Source organism: Anastrepha ludens, chromosome 2 (assembly GCF_028408465.1).
Source record: "Anastrepha ludens isolate Willacy chromosome 2, idAnaLude1.1, whole genome shotgun sequence".
In the NCBI taxonomy this organism is placed as follows: Eukaryota; Metazoa; Arthropoda; class Insecta; order Diptera; family Tephritidae; genus Anastrepha; species Anastrepha ludens.
The window spans coordinates 178,074,146-178,085,068 of record NC_071498.1 but is presented as its reverse complement, the minus strand read 5'-3'; positions in this window follow the sequence as shown (position 1 = coordinate 178,085,068).

Here is a 10,923-nt window from a genome sequence, read left to right as displayed (position 1 = left end):
CGGAAAACATTTCAAAGTGTGTGACAATGCGGATGCGAATTCGCAGTGAATGGTTGGAAGGCTGACGATGCTCCCAGGAAACAAATAAATCTGCCGGAAATGAATGCTTTGCTCAAGTGTTGCCAAACAACAACTGGCACGTCACAGGCAAAACTTCGCGCCACCAACCAGACAAACTAGGAAATTTCACATAAAAGTCAGAAGCCAAAAGCCAAACATGAAAGCGGTGCCTGGTACGGCGTGCACGTTGCCATTTATATTCGCTTCCACACAAACGCACACCTACATGCAGACACACAAAGAAGTGTGTGTGTGTGTGCTTTGAGCGCCTGAAATCAATACCTACCCGTAGGCGCACCACCTATTTACGAGTACTATTTAGGTGCTGACGGAGTTTACGCCTGACGCGCGTTGTCTTGGAGTTTTGGAGCTGCCGTTTGGGCGCTTTACTGCTGCAGGTGCAACTTGTACGACAACAACTACACGGCCCTACCGCACGCGCCTATTTATAGTCGCCTTTCGGTTGCGCACCCAGCATATTGGCGTGCCCGCGTGTACATGCTCGTATATGGGTGAAATGGCGCCCATATGTATGCAATGATTTTAGTGCTCTTGTTTGCTTAAGTTTCTACTTCCGTGCACGCGTTTGGCAAGTGTCCTTGAGGGCACTTGGTTTTTGTTACGAACCGATACACATTTTTGTTTACCACTTCGCTTGCACATCTGCTCATGTGTTTGTTTGTCAGTGTGTTTGCACTGCAAAATGGCTGCACCGAATGCTCTGGGTTATCGGGCCAGATAAATATTTTCCCATTCGACGTTGCCTTCCTCATGCAATACACTACTTTTGTTTACACTTTTGAAAGTAAAATTTTAAGCAGTTTTTACAGCACTAATAGGAGCTGGAGGAATTTCGTAAAATCTGCTGGAAAGAATTTAAGATCAAAAATTTCCAGGAAATAAAATGCATTTTCTTTTCTCCGCGTGCACAGAACAGGGTAAGAACGCAACTATTGAGATTAAAAAAAGTGCGTGTAGCGTAGTACAGGCAGGCAAAGAAAGAGGGATAGACCCGAGAGAGATAGACAGAGAGAGAGAGAAAGAATATATATCTAAATAAAGTCACAACATTTGCAGAGAATACAAATAGACAAATTTTACAAAAAACGGAGAAGGGTCGACCGGTGTAGGTAAACGCCGGACACAAACCGTGGCAACAACGCGCACTACTCCGAGCGTTTAGGTATCACCCGCACAAGCGCAGCGACTCCAGGCACAAATTACCGAAGGCAATACCAATAAATCCGACGCCGGAATGGATAGCACTTTATAGTACGCACAAGCAGTAGCCTGGAAACGGCAATAAGCGCCAAAAAGTAGGCCCCAAAAAACCGTTAAAAAAATTCGATCCAAAAACACCCCAAACCGTAGACACCAAGGAAATATAACGCCAAAAAGTAGGCACCAAAAATAGATTTCCTACAAGTTTGCACCAACAAATAAGCGCTAAAAAGTAGGCAGTGTTATTTCTCACTAGAAATTAGCAACCACAAGGAAAATCTCAGGCAAAATAGCTTAAAGTGTATCTAAGGAATGTTTATAAGGTAAAGCTCTCTCTCATTTTCCTCTACGTTACATCTTTTCTCTCTCTCGCGGAACGAAAATGCCCAAAACGTTGCTTGGCCTTGAAAATTTACTCTCAATTCTCGCTCTTCCATCGACACATAAGAAGTTTCACTTCAAAAATGTATGAGCAGCAGGCAGCAAAAGTTTGATTAAGCGGCTGCAGAGGAAACCAGAAACGATTTTAAATCCTGTTGCATAATTTTATCTTCATATAACTTTAAAGATAGTTTTCTTGTCTTCTTAGTACAAATTTGATCAAAAATAGTTGACTTTAATTTTAAGAAAAATGTTTATTTATTCATGAATCTTATTCTCGTTCCGGTATCACAATTCTCCGATCTCGGCGTATAATACATTTTCGCTCTTTGGTGTGGCCTTGAGCTCTTCCAGCTGCCGATGCGCTCTTTATTTCCTCAATACTAGAAATTAATCCATTCAGTTTTAGTAACAGAAAAAGAACCGGGAGGCACCGTCCAGTGACTATGGTGGTTATGGCATGGTTACCGTGTTATTTTTTGCAAAAAAGGCAGATTCTTTAATTTTAAAATTTTTTTATTTATTTTCTTGTTTTGTTTTTGATCCAAGTTAAAACTAAACTAAAAATTAAAAATGACTCATAATGTTGTCAAAATTGGAAAATGTAGTGTACGAGTGCGAATTTTTTAATCTATTTTTTTAAACAAACGTTTTTTACAAAAGATGAAGCCTTCCCAAGTTACGCAACGTCCGTACAGAAAATTAACAACTAAAAAGAAGAGGAAGAATAATCGGATGTGGGTGGAAAGCCAAAAATATAAAATAAATGGCACACAGAGATTTACTTATCTTCAGTACTGGCATCACTAAATTTTCAAATTCACCGAAAATAAATTAACGATTTTTGGAAGACGCATCCATCTGTATTCTCCACATCGCACAAAAGGCTTTTTTCGACAAATTTTGTTTATAAATCCTAGAGAAGGCAATTATTGACCGATTTTAATAGTTTTTGTCTTCAAATGCTCGTAAATAATTTTTGAAGAGATTGTCTAGACCCGCATTTCAACTTTTATTTTATATTATACCGAAACACACCCCTCATATACCCCTTGACATAGCCCTATCTTAAACAAAAAATTCACAAAAACTTTAAAAATAAAAAAATATATGTACTAAAATTCGGCCTGGCATTTTTTATTGTAGTTCTATTCAAAGGTAATATATCCCGGCAAGTACGCAAATTTCCAATTCCAAAGAGGTGAAATCATCCCCTAACTACCTAAAAACTTAAAAACTAGTTTTTTAAGGGCACATTCACTCTCTGCTGAAGGTTGGCGACGGAAAGTCTATGCGGAACCCATTTTCCTAGCTTTGAAACCTTTCCCAACTGAACCAGGTGCCTGTGAACTGTTCCATGCGATGAATTCAACCTCTGAGCTATCATATCGACTGTGAAATTTGGCTCAGCTTCCACGAGTTCGAGCAAGGCGTCGGGGTTAAAGGCTTCAGGAGGCCCAGCGCGCGGGTCATCCTCCACGTCGCAGTTACCACTTCGGAATTTTGAAAACCACTTTTGCGCAGTTCTTACACTCACGGTATCCTCTCCGTGAACAGTGTTTATTTCTGCAGCAGCAGTTGTTGCATTTTTACCACTTTTATAAAAAAATACAAAATATGCCTCTTATACGCGTTCGAAGATTTAATTTTATTTTTTAACAACACGTGTTTTTGACTATCCGTGATTAAAATCACTTGTTGAATGCACAATATATCAAAGATAGTTAATAGGTAAATAGTTCCGTTATATCCCGCGAATAATTCTTTGTATGCAAAAATCGTACAAAAGTGAATCTATGGGTAAAATACGCACGAACTTATGGACTGACCTGATATACAATATATATTTTATTTTACTATTTATTTAATTTTATTATTTCTCTATTATTTTACTTTTATCTTATATTTTTCCATTTTTACAATTTTCCAATTCCACCTTTTTTATACTTTTTACAAATTCAATTCATATGTTTTAATGTAATAATTTTATTCTTTTTTGAATTAAATTTTTATATAAAATTTTCCTAATTTTTTACCAACTCACAATTTCTTATTTCTTTTTTTATAATTTTAATGTTTTTATTATTTCTTCATTTTATTAAGTTTATTTTTTATATTTTATTCTTTTTATTGTTTTTGAACTTAACATTTTTTATAATTTTTTACAAATTCAGTTTCAAGATTTTAATATATAATATTATCCACTAATCTAGCTAGACCTGGTTGGTAAATAGTGGAAAAGACTTTCTTTCACCCCCTCCGCCTGACAGCTTCTGCAAATGGGATTGAAAGGAAGGTTCAGTCTGACTCCATGATCCCCTAACAGCGACCTGTAAGGGTTGCAATGATACGTGAAGTGCTTAGGCGAGGGCATCTTAACAGGTAATTCGCCCTCTGGATGTTGTACGATGGCCATGCTTTTCTTGCTGTAGTACATATAGTTAATTGCTTCCACCTTCTTTCGGCTACTGCGTAGTAGTGTGACGCAATGGATGTTTTTATTGTTTATGTTTTTAAACTTTTATTAGTTTAATATTTTTTAACTTTTTTCATTCACAATTCCCAATTTTTAATTTTATTAATAGGACTATGAATAAGTTCGTGCGGTTTTTTTTCGAAATTTGAAACTTTATTGACGTAAAATGGTTACAAATTTAATATTCAAAATATTGTCCATCGCTTACTACTACTTTTTCCCATCTTTCTGGCAATTCACGGATTCCCTTTGTGAAAAATTCGGTCGGTTTTGCCGCAATCCACGAATCGATCCATTTTTTGACTTCATCGTAATTACGGAAGTGCTGGTCAGCCAGGCCATGTTGCATCGATCGGAAGAGATAGTAATCGGATGACGCAAGGTCTGGACTATACGGCGGGTGGGGTAGGACATCCCATTTGAGCGTTTCTAAGTATGTTTTGACCACTTGTGCAACATGTGGCCGAGCATTGTCATGTTGCAAAATAACTTTGTCGTGTCTATCGGCGTATTGCGGCCGTTTTTCTCGCAGTGCTCGGCTCAAACGCATCAATTGTCGTCGGTAGACATCCCCCGTAATCGTTTCATTCGGTTTCAGTAGCTCATAATACACAACACCCAGCTGGTCCCACCAGATACACAGCATAACCTTCAGGCCATGAATATTCTGCGCCGACGTCGATGTTGAAGCATGGCCAGGGTATCCATACGTTGCCCGACGTTTTGGATTGTCGTAATGGACCCACTTTTCATCGCCAGTCACAATTCGATGCAAAAAACCCTTTCTTTTGTGCCGTTGAAGCAGTTGTTCGCATGCCATAAAACGGCGTTCAACGTCTCTTGGCTTCAATTCATACGGCACCCAATGGCCTACCTTTCGGATCATTCCCATGGCTTTTAAACGTTTGGAAATGGTTGATTGATCAACTCCCAAAGTTTTTGCAACCTCTTCTTGCGTTTGAGCCGGATCTTGATCGAGCAATTCCTCCAATTCGGTATCCATGAACTTTGGCGGCGCACCCTCGCGTTCTTCGTCTTCCAAGCCAAAATCACCACTTTTAAAGCGTGCAAACCACTTCTGGCACGTTCGCTCAGATAGAGCATGCTCACCATAAACTTCCACCAAGATACGATGACTTTCGGCTGCTTTTTTCTTCATATTAAAATAATGAAGAAGAATTCCCCGCAAAAACACATTATTTGGCACGAAATTCGACATTTTCAAGTGTGGTAAAAATATTGTTGTTTACGCTTCAAATAAAAAACTTATACTGACGTTTGTGCCTTACGACAGTAGCTCTCCAATGAATGTTTGGAAATGTGGATCGATGGAATAATAATCAAGTTACGCCATCTGTTGTAAAACCGCACGAACTTATAAATAGACCTATTACTTTATAAACTCTGTTATTTCTCCATTTAAACTTTTTTTGTTATTTTTCAATTCCACATTTTTTTTTATTTTTTACACATTCAATTTTGTGTTTTACTATTTTTATATTTTTTTAATTTTAGCCTTTCGAAATATTTTTATTTTATTTGTCTTTAATTCCACATTTTTTTTTTACTAATTCAGAATTCCTTATTATTTATTTTATAATTTAAAAATATTAATATTTTTTGAACTTAATATTTTTTATAATTTTTACAGATTCTATTTCAAGACTTTTATTTTCTATTTATTTATTTATTTATTTTTAAATTTGTATTAGTTTAATATTTCTTAACTTTTTTCATTCACACTTTCTAATCTCTTTTATATATATATACAAGGTGGCGCAAAAGTAACCTTGCGATGTTTTTGGCTGTAATTAAAAACAAAATGAAAAACTTTGATTCTTCTTGGGTATTATTTTTATTTGGTCTTTTAATTTTTTTTACATCAAGTCGAGAATATGATGTCATGTAAATGGCCGCCGTCACAGTTGATTGCCATTTGAGCCCTTTTTATGGCATTTTCCATCACTTTAGCCAAAACTTCCGGCGATAGGTCCTCACATTCTTGACGGATATTGTCTTTAAGAGCTGCAAGAGTCTGAGGCTTGTTGACATAAGCCCGCGACTTCAAAAAGCCCCACAAAAAGAAGTCTGGAGTGGTCAAATCAGGCAATCTTGCTGGCCAGTGCAAATCGCCAAAACGAGAGATTAGGCGCCCGGGGTATGCATCCTTCAGCATATCGGTTGTGGCACGTGCAGTGTGTACCGTTGCACCGTCCTATTGGAACCACATGTTTTCCAATCCCAATTCATCAAGTTGCGGCAAAAAGAACTCGTTGATCATTGCTCTGTAGCGCCCACCATTCACAGTAACCGTTTGGCCCGCGAAGTCTTCGAAGAAGACTCCTCCAGCGAAAACAGCACACCATACAGTGACTTTGAGCGGGTGTAATGTCTCTTCGTGGGTTACACGCGGATTTTCAGTGCCCCAGAAGCGTAAATTTTGCTTATTTACGTACCCGCTAAAATGGAAATGGGCCTCATCACTCATGATTATTTTTGATGAAAAATCATCTTCCTCTTGGTGATGATTAAGGATGGCTTGAGCGTATGTTAGACGCGATTGGCGGTCAGCAGCTAACAGCTCATGCACCGTCTGGACTTTGTACGGAAACATCTTCAAATCTTGTACCAAAATTCGCTGTAAAGACCGTCGACTGATACCCATTTACGTGGCACGTCGTCTGGTCGATGTCGACAGCGCTTCCATGACATCCTCGGCTACAGCAGCAATATTCTCTGCAGAACGGCTACTCCGGGGTCTGCCACTCCTGGCAGCATCTCGTGTTGTGCCAGTCTCTTCGAGGCGAGCGGCTAAACGTCGCAGTGTTTCACCAGTAGGCGTTGGATGGCGAGGAAATCTGCGACGAAATTCACGTTGTGCCAAAGTCACCGACCGATTATTGGTCAAATAAATAGTCAGCAATATTCCGCGTTCTGGAGCAGTGTAGCTTGACATTGTTTATTAACGTGTATTTCGGATGTGTTTACTACACAAATGTCAAAACAGAGCTGACATTAGGGGCCAATCGCAAAATTTATAGCATTTTCTGATAGGAGGATTACTTTAGCGCCACCTGTTATATATATCTGGCGCATCCACCCTTTTTGGGTGTTTGGCCGAGCTTCTCCTCCTATTTGTGGTGTGCGTCTTGAAATGGAAGGACCTGCAGTTTTAAGCCGACTCCGAATTGGAAAAGGGTTTTATGAGGAGCTTTTCATGGCAGAAATACACTCGGAGGTTTGCCATTGCCTGCCGAGGGGCGACCGCTATTAGAAAAATGTTTTTCTTAATTTTGTTGTTTCACCGAGATTCAAGCCGACGTTCTCTCTGTGAATTCTGAATGGTAATCACGCACCAACCCATTCGGCTACGGCGGCCGCCGAATTGAATGGAAATATTTGATATTTTCTGTCTTAATATTTTTCCATTTTTATTATTTTGCGACTTCACATTATTTATGTTTTGCTGGTAGTTCATTTAAATTCATTCAAATTTTTTAATTCTTATTAATTTAAGTTTTTGCATTTAAAGTTTATAATGTTTATAATTTCTTATTTTCTATTTTTTTGAAGTGAAAACTTCTTTAGAATCGTTGGGAGTGATTTGAGACTCGATGAAACGAAAAAGCGACACCAAAAAGAAGAAGAAAAAAGATATACGTATATATATGTATGTATAGAAAATGCTTCATTACCAGGCACACAGAAGGATGGCATAAGCAAATTTAAATTTGTGAATTTATATATGTATGTATTGTATATATGTGGATATATGTATATATGTTGTGTGTATGTACATATGTGCCTCGCCACAGCAAACATACGGTAAAATTTCTCAAGAAATCCAGCGCGCATTCATAGGCACAGCGCACATTCATAGGCACAGCATTGCATGTACAGTAGGGCGGGTCGATTTAAAAATCGCTCATTGCTCTATGAAAATCATATTCTAGGGATCAAAATAAGAAACTTTGCCGAAGGAACCATACCTCTAAAACGAATTCTGATGTCCCCCAATTTCAAAATATCACCATTTTTGGCCTTTACATGAAAAAATCAGCTAAATGGCTATGTTTTTTCTTTATTTTTAGTTATTTACAATATAATTAATATTATCTATTTTTTCTCTTAAGAAATTTATTTAGTCAGAACATATGTAAATGAATGAATGTGAGTTATAGAAAAGAAACTAAAAAGTTCGACCCATATTGGGGGACATCAGAAATCGTTTTAGAGGTATGGTTCCTTCGGCAAAATTTCTTATTCTGATCCCTAGAATATGATTTTCACAAATCGACCCGGCCTAATGTACAGTAACCTTGAACAGGCAGCTGCGGTTGTCGAGCATTTAGAAACATATATTTACATACATATATGGGTGCAAACATATTTACGGAGCCGCGGGCACTCGACTTGACAAAAATTGAACCTTGGCAAATCATTCTACGCGAAATATTCCAATATTGACTATGTTCGAATTGTCGAGAAAATTAGCATATGGGCGGCTCGTTTTATGAATGAAAGTACTTGCTCTTAGAACTATGAGCTCGAATTTATAAATCAATTTTTTGATGATGAGTTTTTGTTGCACAGTACAATAGTTGAAACTGTTCGGCGCCGCCGCGACTGTTCAGCGCTATGGCAACTAGGATGATGGCCGCTACGCCTGCGCCTATTAATGCATTTTGTTCTTGTAGTCGCTAGGCATAGAATTTTAGCTTTGGACGACATACGCATTTACAGGAATAAAGTGAGTGGCCTGTGTGTGCGGTTGTATGTAGATGCATATGTGTATATTAATAAGCATTGTTTTGCTGGAAGTTCAGAACACAAATATGTATGTACGTACATAGGCTAGGCCATAGTATAGCATACATACATATGTATAAAAAATTCAAACCAAGCGTCCTACGAATGTTTGCGTGTATGTTAGTACGTCTGTGTATTATTCGCGTTACGACGCTCCTAATAGCAACCGCGTGTGCTGTATTGCGTCCGTATTTTTATATACATATAATTATCCCGCTCCTAATGCTGCTTTCGTCTCATTCTCTCTCAGTTTGTTTTACGGAAGGTTTCACTTCTATCGCGTCTAACCGTTAGACTGGTATTTTTTTTTTAATGTTTTGTCTTATTTTTTAATCTCTTACTTTAATAATATGTATTTTATTAATTTTATTATTTCTCCATTTTATGATTTTTTTTATTTTTCAATTACGAATTTTTATTTTCCACAAATTCACTTTTTTAAATTTTTTATGTTTTATTATTTTTATATATTTTTGATTTAATATTTCGTAATCTTTTTTAATTTTTTATTTTATTAGTTTTACTTTTTCTGAATTTAGCTGTTTTTATTATTTGTATATCTTATCATTTTGCTATTTTTAGTTGTCTTTAATTCCATTTTTTCTTTTTCAAATGCAATTTCACATTCTAAGTTTTTTTAAATTTAATTTTTCCTATTTCTTACTAATTGCGAATTCCCTAATTTTTTATTTTATTAACATTTTAATTTTTCTATTTTATTACTGTTATTTCTTGTATCTTATAATTTTTATTATTTTTTATAATTTTGTAGAAATTTAATTCCCCATTTTTTAATAATTGTTTTTCCAATTTTTAATTTAATAGTTTAGTTTTTAATTGATTTTATGATTTAATAATTTTATTATTTTTTAATCCTTATAACTTTAACTTTTCTCCTTCTTCTTAATTGACCCGATAACCAGCGCCAGTTGAACACACCACTTTCAGAGCCGGAGCGTTTGTAGCCATTCGGACGGCATGACCCAGTCAACGATGCCGCTGGATCTTTATTCACTGCTATTTGTGTGTTGTCGTAAAGCTCATACAGCTCGTCATTCCATCGCCTGCGATATTCGCCGTTGCCAACGTGCAAAGGTCCAAAAATCTTGCGCAGAATCTTTCTCTGAAACACTCCAAGCGTCGCTTCATCGGATGTTGTCATCTTTAACTTTTAGTCTTTCTTATTTTTTTATCTTTCCGATTTCAAATTTATGGTTTGGATTACTCTTAAAGATTTATGAATTTAGTTTTTCCTAATTTTTCACCAAATCACAATTCCACATGTTTTACTTTACTACTTTTATTATTTTTGTAATATATTTTGTTAATTTTTCTTTTTTATAGATTAGATTTTTATTAATTTAAATATTTCATATTTTCCATATCAATATTTTTCTATTTTTATTATTTTGCGATTTCACTTTTTTTTTAAATTGCTAGTAATTCAGTTTTACATTTTTTAATTCTTATTTTTAATTCATGAAATCTTATATATTAAATCTATAATATTAATGTTTATAATTTCATATTTTCTATTTTTTAATGGTTTTTCTTATTTTTTAATTTTATTATTTCTACAAGTTTTTAAAAATTCATTTAAAATTTTTTTATTTTATTGTTTAATGAAATTTACGTTCGCAATTTACGTACATATTTTCTATTTTTTTACTTTTTATATTTTATATCTTTATTATATTCCAATTTAATATTTCTTTTTCTTGAATTTTCACTATTTAAGTCATTCATATTTTTTATTTTATTATTCTTATATTCTCTATTTTTTAATTAAAAATTTTCATATTTATTATTTTATACATTTCTTTTTATACTTTTTTATTTTTCGTATTTTTAATTTAAAAATTAATTTGAAAATTTTAATCATTTTTTAATTCATTCATTCTTATTTAGTTCTTTCTATTTAATATCCTTTCTCTGTCACAATTTTAATTTTTAATTTATATTATATCTAAATTTTT